At 43.2% G+C, this 13,028-nt stretch overlaps 1 protein-coding gene across 1 annotated transcript in view; it reads left to right on the top strand.

Moving 5' to 3' along the window:
• Positions 1-13,028, top strand: part of CHD2 (chromodomain helicase DNA binding protein 2) — a 284,189-nt gene that overhangs the window by 180,033 nt on the left and 91,128 nt on the right. The window lies entirely within an intron of this gene.

Here is a 13,028-nt window from a genome sequence, read left to right on the forward strand (position 1 = left end):
CCTTGCTGATTCAGTGACTCATATAGGCCTTTCTCTCTTAGCAGTGGGAAGCAAGGAGGAAAGACGCTGAGAAGAAAGGCTGACGGCCTGTTCCCACTAGCAACAGAGGAAAGGGTGAGGCAGGACTGAGAAAGATAAAGCTATCACTGCCAGCTGGGAGCCTAGCAGACAGGCTGAGTTTCATGAGCAGCACTGCAGCGACTGACAGATGTTGTGCCCAGGCTGGCCTGCTTTATGTAAGTCAACCATTCCTGTGTTTAAAGGGTGCCAGAGGCACTTGCCAGCTGGTGAGGATCTATACAGTTAAAGGGTGTGTTAATCCATTGTGACTGCTCTATAAATACAGAGTTGGATCTCATTACTTGTCTGGTGAGCTCACAGTGCTCGTGTTTCCTTAGCAGACGCTGTCGTTGCTGGCTTAAGCAAACAGATACGGTGTTAAATGTTCACCATCCCTTGGTGCACACTGAGGTGTTTCAGGAGTCCATCCCTGCCTTCTCCCTGTGACTCAAACCTGTGGCATTGCACAAACCCCTTTCTGCATGGGACTGCTGTCTAGAAAGGTTGCAAGTGGGATTTGTCCCTACGACTGATTTTATTCTTGCAAGTGTGTAATAATTCACACCACTTAGGAAACCTTCCCAAAAATGAGAGTAAACTTGAGAAGCATTTAGTTTGAAACTTTGCCTGCTTTCTATACATGGCACTGGACTCTTAGGGAAGGGGTTCAATTATCTTGTCTCGCTCTCGTGTTCCCCTAGAGACATCTATCTAAGAAACAGATTGGACTAATTTTATTTTTGTATGCCTATTAAGTCAATGGGGTAACACCAGGGATGAACGTGGCCCAGTGGGTTCCTTAAGAACTCATCTGCTCCTTATTCCAGTAACATTTCCTTGCCAATAACAACTGTTTTTAATTACAGCATGCAACATCTGTCCAAATATAAAATGAAGTGATCACAGAGTTCAAGCTGCGATGCATTTGCATGGGCAGTCACATGAAGTAAACCTCGTTGTGTTGCTGATTCAGCATTCTGTATCTGTTAAACTGCAAGAGTTAGTAAAACAGATTTACTTCTTTTGCCTTCAGCAACAAAATACTCTAATTGCCCACTTCGGGTCTAGTTTAATTTATGTGGCAATACTTGACATCTATCAAATGACAGTAGTCCTTTTCTTAAGATTCATGGAAAATCACAGTCGTGGCTGTGAAATTAATCCAGGTATGATGAGTATTTGAGCAGTGCCATTAAGGCAGACAGTGAGAATAAATAGGGCAGCCTATGCTAGGGCACTGCTAGGACATTTAGTTTTGCTTGCCGTGTGCTGTAGCGGATTAGGACAAGTTTCACTGCTGCAAAGTAATTGCTTGTCTCTGGGGGAAGGGGCATGTTGCCACTGAAGGGAGAGAAAGTAGGGGAAGGAGTTCATTTCCTTCCTATTAAACTCCGCCTACACTTCAAGCTTATCAAGGCAGGGTATGATCTGTGTGCGTGTGTCAACCAACTTTGAAAAAGATTACAAAGTAAAAAGTAGTTCAGCTGGCAGTGTCCAGTTGGAAAGGCAGCAGTAAGTAATGTGTGGTTCGTAGGCTTTCAGGGCCAATTGGGATGCTGTATCAAACGCCACCCACTCTATAATAAAGGCATCCTGTGTGTTTTGCAGGAAGTTCTTTGGTATGAGGAAATTAGGACATGCACCGTGTGCAGAAGGGCACCTAAACTGTCTGAATTGGTCATTGTTCCAGCTTTATTTCATTGCTTAGTTTTGTGTAGTTTCCCAGTTTCCGACATGGGGCCCCAGTTTATTTCTGTTCAGCAAAAGAGAAGAATCCAGCTGGGGAGGAGGTCAGATTGGTGATGCAGACTCTTTCCCAAACGTTGGTGTGAGCACTGCTCACATGATTTATTATTTGTAAACACTGACCCTGATGTTGCCTGTTGTGAGATGTTTGCCAGCTGCTGCTTTGCCTCTATTACATTTCACTGTCCTATGCTCTTGTAGCTCAGTGCTAGTGGATCAAAAGGTGTAGGGGCTTCCAAAGTGAGAAGTGATTCTGGCTTGTCACAGAGCTTAGGGTCCAAAAAGGCATCTATCATTTGCTATTGCTCATAGAAGTGTAATGTGGGCTTTGTACTGACATGTACTGGTCATGTATGTAGACAAAGGCACTCTTTACCCTCAAAAACTAATATCTGTAACTGCTGTCTCCAGTGCCCAACTGTTATGCAGAAATGAGGGGTAAAAACCAGATGCTGTCCCATGTTTTTTCCTTTTGCATTCTTTGTGCAAGGACAGATGAACCACAAAGACTCCTTCTGAGCTTGCTCAGAACTGAGTACTGCTGTCTTTGCAGTGATTCAGGGTGGTGGGCAGCACAAAATCCTTTCTGAGTGTGAAAAGTTAACATTTCTGGACCTACGTTTTTCCTGTGATCATCTTTAATCTGCTTAATTGCTGCTCTTGTGTAGGACTGGCTGAGGGGCGCTGCAAGCTTTGTCGCCTGTGTCAGTTTGTTTCACATCCATTTTTTAACAGAATCAAATTTCTTCCCAAAAGATTCTGCAAGTTTGCAACAGAATTTGCTGTGTTGTATGAGCGCATCAGTCTGATTTTCCCTAAAATGCTTAGCCTGAAACATCTGTTACTTGACTAGCATAAACCAGGCAGTGGTGGATGCTAGATCTGGCACTTTTGTTTGACTTTTATTGCTACTTTTGCTTTTTTTTTCATTTATTTCTTGATGCTCCTGCAGCAGATATTTCAGTCTACTAAGATTAATGCTGAAAGCCAGCACAGAGAATTAATATTTATTGTCACTACAGAGTTCTTCTATTTGACAAGGTGCAATTGTACCAGTATGTGCAGTGTCAAAGATATTCCAAACAGTTTAGGAATGATAAAGCTCAGGATTTTTCTGGCTTGTTTTGATCCCTCTAAGAGGTAAGCTTGTGTTGTTGGATTTTTTTTTGGTGCTCAGATGAGAAGCAGTGCAGCAGAAGGAAGAAAAGGTATTATCCACATACGAAGTGCAATTACTTCCATTTGTACCTCTGCTCTGTTTCCTGCCTTCTGAGATTCCTCTTTATGGCTGTGTCTACCCTTAGTATTCTGGTTCTGAACATGATTGGGTTTAACCAGCCACTCTGTGATGGTGATTAATGATTTGGGTCCATTTTATTGCACTCCTTGCATCCTGGTAATTTCAGCTCAACAATGTCTAGAGAGGTGTGTCCATGTTTAGAAATGAGACCTGCTGAGTGGGGGTCCAATGCTGAGTTACTTTGTGTATCTCCTGCACTAATTTTGCCTGTCTCACTTGTCTTTTCTGCTGGAGGAGGTCGAGGAGCATCAGAGAGATGCAGCTGTGACCAAACATAGAAAGTTTCACAAACCTGGTGCTGAGATGATACTTGAGCAGTGTTTGGGCCACATCTGACTTTCTCTAAATGAGACCTACTGACTTGGATGAGCCCTGCATTTATTCCCTGGAATCTTCATTCTGCAAAGCAATAGAATGTTATATTCCACCACGTTGTGTGTGATGCTGAGGTTCTGTTCAATTATGTTTTAATTTCATTTTGTTCTTTAATTAGGACAGACTGGGATTTGTTCCCATCTGTTCAGTGGAAATCCCAAGTGGCTGATTCTTAGGAAAGTAATATCTCAGCCCTGATCCAGTTTTTTATGAACTGTACAAGGTATTTAGTGTAGTCACTTCCTCTTCAGATGTTACTGATCCAATGGAAAATGGCTTGACTTTCTTGAGAACAAAGCATACAGCCCCAGGAGGAATTGTATCTTCTGAGGACTTCGCAGCAACTCAGCTAATTTTAGACAGCCTAAACTGACCCAGCTGTCACTGGTGTCTTAACGTCTCTGGTGATTTATTTCTCTTTGGAGCCAGAAGAGGGAAAGTTTACCCCCAAACTGAAAATACTAAACCAGTGGCATGGATTTTGGAAAGGAATCACAAAGCTGTAATGCAGAAGGAAAAGGGCCCTCATCTTAGCAAAGGTAATGTAGTAGGATCTTCAAGTTTTTATGGCAGCAATTTATTGCAAGGTTAATAAAAGACACAGCTTTTGTAATAACAGTATACTTGTTCTTCAGATTATTCTTGAAACAAATAGGGTGTTAGAACAAAGGGAGCTTGCAAGCTTCTTTATAGTCCCATCCCTAAAATGCCAGTGAAGTGTGAAACAGGACATCCAAAATCTCTTTCAAATGGCAGTATCCACAGGCAAGATTTGCAGCTTGTTGCTACATAAATAATCTGTAAATGTTCCTCTTGAATTTTAAATTCATTTTGCAATCCTAGCTCTGTATTCTGAAGATACTGAGGACTTCAGTAAAGGGCATCATTTATGTGTCAGCTTTGGAGAACATCATTTGTTTCACATGGCTTCAGGGTTGGGTTTTTTTCTGTTTCAGCCTTTATTTTTTTTCCCTTGTGGATGCTTTACTGATATTTTTTTCATCTCATTTGCCTGAACTGGGAATCATTCCTGATTCCCAGTCTGGAATGTGGAATTTTGCAACTCTGTTCTTCGATGACATCATGTGGCTTGTTCTGAACAGAGCAGTAATAAATACAGGAAAGGGGAATTTGCCAACCCTTCTGCAATAGGCATTCTGTTGGAACAGTCGTCTGGCTGAGATTTGAACTCATTTGTGGGGTTTAGATTTTGCATAATACGTCACATCTTCCATGTAATTCGGACAGAGGGTCCCACCTGGATAACGAGGAAACTCTATCTGTCTTTCATGTCCCCCTTAGCAGTGGTTAGTGCACAGGCATGTGCTCCCAAGGGCTTTGGTAGAGGAGCAAGACTTTGAGGAGTAGAGAGGAAATTCAGTCAGTGGAAAATGCAGGAAGGTGTTTGGTTTCCTTCCCGGTGAGAGCTTGCTTTTCTAAACTGTTAAAACATGAACCTCGAGGAGAAGGCTTTACAGCAGGGGTGGGAGTTGGTTTAGCTTTTCCCCCTGCTGAGCTGTTCTTCCAGTTTACACCTGTTCAGTGTCATTACAGACTTGAGCTCTCACTAGCAATAGCACTTTTGGCAGAAGAGCCTGGTTCTGGCTAAAAAAGCGCTAGTAAGAGTGTTTCTGTCTGTAACTGCTTCTGGGAATGGCAGATTTCTGTATTTATGGATGCCTAGTACAAGAACATCCCCATTTGTGGGGAGTGCTCTTTATGCATTGCTTAGAAATGCACATGAAACTCAGGTCGCCCATTCCTTTGGGCTTTCTGATGACTTTCAGGCAGCACCCAGATGTATTTTCAGCACTCAGAATAAGTGAGAAATTGCAGTAAATGGTTCAGAGAATAAATAAGCAGAGACAAATCTGGCTAAATTGTTGGATTTAGGGAAGTTGGGATCTGTGGGAATGAATGCACTTTCTGTATAAGTAATGAAGTGTATACAAAATGAAGCAAACTTTCTTCTCAAGGATTTTCTGCAGAAGTGATGCATCTTCTGAGCAAAGACCAGGGAAGAAATAAAGCGTGGTGTGCAAAGGAGCGATGCTGTATGAGCCTGCCTCTTCCCATGCCTCAAAACTGAAAACTCAGGCCACTAGCAGAGGTATAAATGCAAGGAGTGACCAGGTCAGGTATCGTCAGAGGAGCCTTTGAGCTTGTATGACAGAAAAGAGGGCACGTGCCACCAGAGTTTATGTAACATTAAAGGTTAAATCCTTTTTCGGGTGACTATTGACAGATAACCTGAACCAGCAGTGCAGTAAAAGCACAGTGCCTCATCTGTCAAGAGTGATCTGAGGGCTACTGCAGGTCCTGTTGCTAATTAAAGACAGTGATCTAGAGCAGGCAGTATCTTCACCTATGCTCGGACAAGTCTGACTCCTGTGCATCCTCCTAGTTTGCACATTATATTAGACTGTTATTTCTGTAACCTTGTAAAGGGTTTATGGCTTTTTACAGACACTTAAAAGCCAGTGTTACTGCTGTAAAAGGCTTGCAATTTAAGTCTAGGATAAGCAACAGATTTCTTTTAAATAAAGCCTGGTGCAGTCATTAAACTGGTGCGCACAGATTATCTCTTCAACAAGTTTCTACAATAACCATAATATACACAATGTCAGAGTGTAGCAGTTAATCTGGGGGGAGGGGGGAAGAAAAAAGAAAAGGGAAAGGAAGAACACCAATAAACCACAAATCTTTGTTTCGTTTGAATAACAGTAATCAAAGAACACAAAAGCTGATGATGACTTTGCCTCCCACCGGCTGGCTGGCTATTCATGCAGTAAGTCCCCGATGGCCTGCTGAAGTGCAACCTGAAGGAAAGTGACTCATAATTCAAGTCTGTTTTTTAAAATAATTTGCAGACTGCATTCTTAGAGTGTTCTTCTTTATCTCAGCTGCATTAAATAAACTCATTGGGGTGATAGCTAATAATCTTGTAGCCTCAGATAACGTTGGAGGTTTTATGGATGGTGTTACAGTGACTGCAGGATTCCATACAGAGCTACAGGTGACCCAGATGTGAAACAAAAAGGACAAAAAGAACCCTGGTTTCATTGTCTTGTGTTCTGGCTGAACTGCTGCCACCATCTGATATGGCATTTGTCTTGTCATTGCAGGAGATAAGTCAGATGAGGTCGAAATGGTATTTCTGTGGGGGGACATGTGTATGCTGTAATAGAATTTCTTTGCTTCAGTACCTGCTTACAGACATCCCAAAAGCCCTGCATGGGTATAAGAAGCAGAGAATCCATCTGAGCCCGTGTAGGACTTGGCAATAAGTCATCTTGATCATTATCACTGTGAAGACAACTCAGGGACATCTGCACTCTGTCATAGAGACATCCTGTGGTGTGTGTGGCTGATCTTCAGTGAGCCTGATGCTCATGGAGCTGCTCTGTGACCTGCCAACCCCACGACACACATCTCACTGTGACTGGTGCCTTTGGACATGTTATGTACTTCTATTCATAATCTTACCCTGTTTGTGAAACAGAGTGACCACCTAGATGCTCTTTTGTATGTTTCCATGCTATATACGAGTGCTGTGGAAGAGCTATTGATCTAAAAAAAAAAATGGATCTGCCACAACATCTGCTTGTAGGAAAAAGACCTCGGTGCTGTGACTCGTTGGTGCCGTTTCTGTTAGGTATTGCTGTAGATGACAGCAAGGGATTACTCTGTTTTTACTTAAGAAACTGGAAGTCTTATCTTTGTTTGGCTGGGGGGTCTCTAAGGATGAGTGGAGACAGTAGGATTATGGCCTTGCTAGATCAAAAGATAAAAGATAAGCAGTTGGGAAGGGAAAGATTATTTCATAAATTGCTAGAAACTCGCTGTTGCTTCTTATCATCTTTTTAATTAAAATATTGGGAAGATACTTGGGGTGAGAATCTAGATGTTTGAAAGACTCTTTTATCTTAAAAAAAAACAACCCTAATACCTACTTTTCCCCTTTAAAAATGTGAAGAGCAAAGAAGAAAGGGAAAGGGCCTAGATAAACCTCAAGTAACAAACACATTTTTTTTTCAGCTAATTTTTAAGCCTTCTTTACACCTGAAGAGTCGATGTAAAATGTTTCCTTTACGAAGCAGCTTTACATCAACTAAATAAATGCAGCTTTTCACCACGGAAATTGTCACTTAAGCCTAGCTTTTGTGAGCAGTAATTTCTACCCATCTCTTGTTTTTGCTGTCTGAAACACCATTTAAAATATTTTCTGCATCAGCCCAAATACAGCTGACAGTTTTTGGGAGTAAGCACTTCAAATAAAGTTGTTTCTAAGGCATTTGCCTGGCGCTGAACATCTGCTGTCAGCGCTGTTATCAGCGCAGTGCCACAAACCCTTCCTCACCTGTGCGGTGCTAATAGGTTTACTGCGGTCGAGATGAAAGATGTCTGCTCATAAGCCTTTCCTGTTTCTCTCCATTTTCTTCCGCCAGTTCAAATACCTGAGAAGGGACGGAGTGTTTATGAAGCAGGAGGCTGAGCATTGTTTGGAGCCAAGCGTAACCTACAGTCTTCCCTAAAGGGGCTAATTCACCATGGTCCTAGCTATGAGGACTGCCTATCTAGCCTCTGCTCTACCTCCTGCCCCTTGCTAAATCTGCTGTGCCTCTAAACCCTGAGCACCAAGACTCCTGCGTGCACACGTCCTGAGCCTGACATTACGCCTGTGAACATTGGATTTTATCTCACATCAGCCCCTTAAAATTTCAGTCTTCAGCTTCTCATGTTGCTCTACCCCGTGAATCTGTATTGGTAGGGTGAATATTATTAGAGCATTAAGCCCTCACACAGTCCAGGAAGTGGTGTGCCCGTTCTCTAGAAGGAGATCTGATAAAAAATCAACTCATCTGAATTCAGCTTGGAAAATTTTCCACTTAATGTGTAGCGCTTCCTGCCAGCACAATGCAAAGCCTTTTATTGGAGCAAACCTTCTCCAAACCCCTGGGCAGTGGGTAATAACGTCTACTTCTATAGTGTACTTGAAAGCGTTTCTTCAAAGCTTCCACTGCCTGAATAACACCATAATGACCTTTATTTTGTAGAGAGATAAAGCCATGCTAGGGAGCAGCAGAGGCCGATGGAGTAAGGCACAGCAGCACTGTACGCTCTGCGTGCGGGTCCGTATGTATCGCTTTGGTTGAATGATGTGAGTGGTAAATTGGAAAGAACTTCTAGGTCACAGAGAACTGAAGTCACGCAGACAGTTGCTCCCTGCTTCTGGGACAAGCAGGCTGGAGGGCATCAGCTAGTGCCAGACAGGGTGGGGTGGAGCTATGGGAGAAGATCATTCCTCCCTCATATACAAATTCTCTAGCTTTGGGTGTTCTGTAGAGCAATGTAGCACTGTGCTGTCTTGTCTCAGCTCCACAGCTGCAATGCTATGTCCTACTGTTCCTGCAGAATACCCTTCCCTCATTACTGGCAAGGACCCTCAAAGGGATGCCACAGCCCAGCAGGGAAGCCAGAAGAGTTGGCTCTAAACTGGCTAAATGTTCCCTGTATCCCTACGGCATAAAGATACATGATCCACTTGCTGTTGACAGTGTCCCTAAGAGTCTCCTGGTCTTAGTCCACTTCTTTTCCAGCCAGGTTGCTGGGTCTGGTGCAAACTGTGTCTAGGCCACAGCACATGCTGAGTCTTAAAGCCTACCACGGCACGATGGTGGTCTAGAATCCATCTTTAAATAGAGGTTGTAGGTTTAAATCCAGCCCCAAATACTTAAAAGGAAGGCAGTAGACATTTTTGTTTGTGAATTTTCACCTGCCACCAGAGGAGCAAGTGTAGATTCTGAAATAAGAGAGATTTAGTTATGCCTCTGTGAATAATCTACTCGTGTCAACAGAGGTTGCTAATAGAGGCTCTGCCTGGGCATTTGCATGGAAATTAATGCACTGAGGAGACAAAGCCTCATGTAGTTTGCAGACATGACACTAGCTCAGTGAACGGAAATGATACCTTGAGTTTTATTATAGAAGATTCTTGGTAGAGATGTTTATTAAATGCCTTACCTGCCAAAGGCACTAAAAGATTTCTCTGTTATTCTCTTCCTGGCTTGCTGTAACACGTATCTGTAGAGCTTCAGCTGGAGTGTGTCCCCACACACTTCATCTTTTCGTATTTTTTTCCCATGGCACAATCTTAATGAGCATCACCTTTAAAACCTTTAAGCATCAAGCGATCCAAGACTTCCAACCTGTCTGCTCTGAAATTCACTGCGCTATTTTCACTCTGAGTTTCCAGACTATCCAGGTTCCTTTGCGTTATCTTTATGGTTTTCCGAGCATTTGTGATCCCTTTCAACTTCACATCACTTTTGTGAATGCCTGTCATCCTTTTGTTCAGTCCTTTTTTAGAGTCATCAATAAAAATGTCAAAAAAGACCGAGGACCTGATCTCTCTGATGCCCTAATAAACATAATTTTGTGACACAATAACTGCCTGTTTAGCATTCGTTGTCTGCAGGCAAAGCATGGATTAGGATTCAATCCATGGAAAGTTGCTTTCAGATCATCCAAAGAGCTAAATTTTATGATGTGGTATCAGATGCTTTTCCAAATCCAAACATGCCCATAGATAAATTTTAAGACAGAATAAAAACATGAGAGCATCAAACCTACTCTTTCCAACCCTTGGTCGAGCATGCTAATGTGTATCACTAAAGCTTCTCGTCTTGAATGACTTGAGTTGAAGACCTCATGAGTTAGAAAATCAAATACTTCGCTTCATTAATCACGCATATTGCTTTTTTTGTTTTAAAAACTTACTGTTAAATTTAATCAGGCTTTACCTTCCAGCCGTTGTTCTGTGCCTTTTTTTCTCAAGATTAAAGATTGTGTAGTATCCAACCGTTCCAAGCTACGTTTATCGAATGTTTCATGCAGTGATCTTTTAGTTTTGTTTTTTTCTTTTCCTCACTAACATTGCTCTTGATTCTGCAAACTCTTCTTTTCATACGCACCTGGAGAAATCAATCAGTCTCTGTGAAGAGGAAGATCTGCTTTCATATGGCAATTTGCAGGCTCTGAACTAGAGCTTATAATTCTACCCATAAACAGATGCATCAACTTTGGCGATACTCCTCTTCCTACAAATCTTACTGTTGCTTGTGGGTTCCCTGCTGCTTTTTAATATTCTTCTCTGCATACACAACCCATTTTTGATAATTTAAAAGCTTAGGTAAGGTTTAGTATGGTGATACATGTAAACAGTGGTCCTGGATTTTCTACTTTTTCAAATATGGACAAATGCAGAGTAATGACTTTGAAGTCAGTGATGGAAAACAAGTATAAATATCAGGGGAAACAGACACAATCTCCTTCAATCTCTCTGGAGCAAGCCATGCAGAAATAGCATCCTAAACAACATCTATAATCAGCTGTTCATCCCGTGCCTCCAGTCATTCTCCACATACCTCAGATCCCATCTCCCAGCTGAAAAGAAACCCAACTAATCCAAAAATGGAACTACCTAATTTTCTTCCCTATTATCTGAGGCTCATAATAGAAATATGGAATGACCTGGGGTATTTCAGCAGTGAAACCAAAGAAGCTAGTTGACTCTCAGGGTCTCAATTCTCACTACATCATATTTCCATTTGCAAAGGTCAGGGTGAAACCTGGTGGGTTTCTGCTCGCTGGGTATTAAATGAAATTCTTTCAGAGTTAAAGAGGGAGGGGGAAAAGAAGGGAAAGAAAGAGCTGCAAGATTTATTTCATGGAAAAGTGTGCTTTGCAGGTGGTGTAATTCAGCATTGTTCAGGGTAGCTGAGCATTGTGGAGGACAGTCAGGCAGCTCTCTCCTTACTCTTGTGCCTGTGATGGATGGTAATCTCACAGGTAGGAATCGAAAGGAGGTGGAGATAGATAAACACTTTCTTTACTTGCTCATCATACCTCTACGCCCAAATGTGTGGATGTCCAGGTCTGGGCTTAAACCTGAGAGCTATAAATATGGACCTGTAAGCTCTCTTAAGCTTGTAAATCTCCTCGTCATTCTGAGAAAGCAACTGACGTGGTAGCTCCGACCTATGAGGATACACTTCATTGCACTGATTACTCAGGATCAAAACTTAACTCCAGTGCAACCCACAGAGCTGGGCCCTTTGCAGGCAGACACAGAGCACGGAGGAAGTGGCATCCACAGAGCCCACAGCCCTGTGCTGCTGCTGGGTCAGCTAGTGCAGCTGAGATTGCTCCTCTCCTGGACTGCAGCAGCCATGCCTGTGCCCAGGAGCTGCCTGCAATGCCGTGTGTTTGGTTTCCTGGCATCCAGGTTGCTAAGGAAGTGAAGTCAGGCTCTCCTCCACCACCATCTCTGTTGGTTTGTAGTGCATGAAGTACACTAGGGAGGATTTTCCCCTGGGCCTTGATCTTCAGGACTTGTTTGAGTTGTGTGGTAGTGAAATGCTACAGAGTTAAACAAATTATTCCAGAAGCAGAAAAGGTTAAAAGCTCTTTGCTGGGAGCTCAGTGCCAGAAATGATTTTGCACTTGGTTTTGGCCTTGACAATGTCAGAAAGCCTCATGTTTTATTTCTGAGTACCAAAGCTAGGCCCTGTATCCTTGTCCACGTGCCTAAATGAAGGTCAGGCTATGAGTTCAGACCACGGTGTGTTTGCCAGGGCCCATGTAGCTCTGCAATAGCTCTTCATAAAACTTCCCTGATTGCGTGGCTTCCCATGCATGACACTGCTTTATTGGCATTCTTCTGCTGCAGTGCACCAGACCTGCCTAAAGGGTAGAGAGGAGAGCAGTAAAGGTGTCCTTTCTTCCCCAGACACCCTTTCCCTCTGGAGGCTGCAGTGGGACTGTGGAAGTGCAGATTTATCTGGGGGAAATGGAGTCTAGAGATGAAAGGAAGCAGCTTCTGTGAAGTGAAGAAGGTCAGTGAGTCAGGCAGGAGCACTGATCCATGTGGCACATCGTGAAGATGCTATATAGCACATTGAGGGTATGCTGGAAAGAGAGGCCAAGCCCTGGCTGGCAAAGTTACATTCCTATAGCTGCAGTGATGAATAGGAAATGATTCCTGCAGCAAATATGCTACTGTGATGGAAATCACTTTGCCAGAGAGTTGATGATGCTTGGCATGGGTGAGTTCGTTTCTCTTGCCTCCCCAAACCTCATCCCCAGGTGCTGCAGGGTGCAGATGTCACAGCTCAGCCTCCACCTGCCCTGGGCATGGCCCAGGCTGTGGGAGTGACTCAGGGCATCTGCAGGGGGTGGCTCTGCTGGAAGGACGAGCAGTGGTACAGATCACTGGGAGCTGTAACACCCTGACTGAAACCGTGGTTAAAGCCCCACTGAAAAGCTGCTTTGGCTGGAGGGAGATGGCAGCGACCTCATGCAATCTGGGCTAGATAAGCAAAGTCCTAAGGAGTAAAGGGATGTGTGGATGAGAATGTTTCCTGTTCAAGCTGTAAATAATCACTCAATGAAGAAAGACAAGTCCTTAGTAGGTAAGAGTGGGAGAATGAAAGCTGGGGGGATTTTCAGTGCTATCATTAAAAAGGTTTGAGCCTCCAGGGGCAGG

Source organism: Cyrtonyx montezumae, unplaced genomic scaffold (assembly GCF_038088225.1).
Source record: "Cyrtonyx montezumae isolate F1298 unplaced genomic scaffold, pur_monq_1.0 scaffold_17, whole genome shotgun sequence".
NCBI lineage: Eukaryota > Metazoa > Chordata > Aves > Galliformes > Odontophoridae > Cyrtonyx > Cyrtonyx montezumae.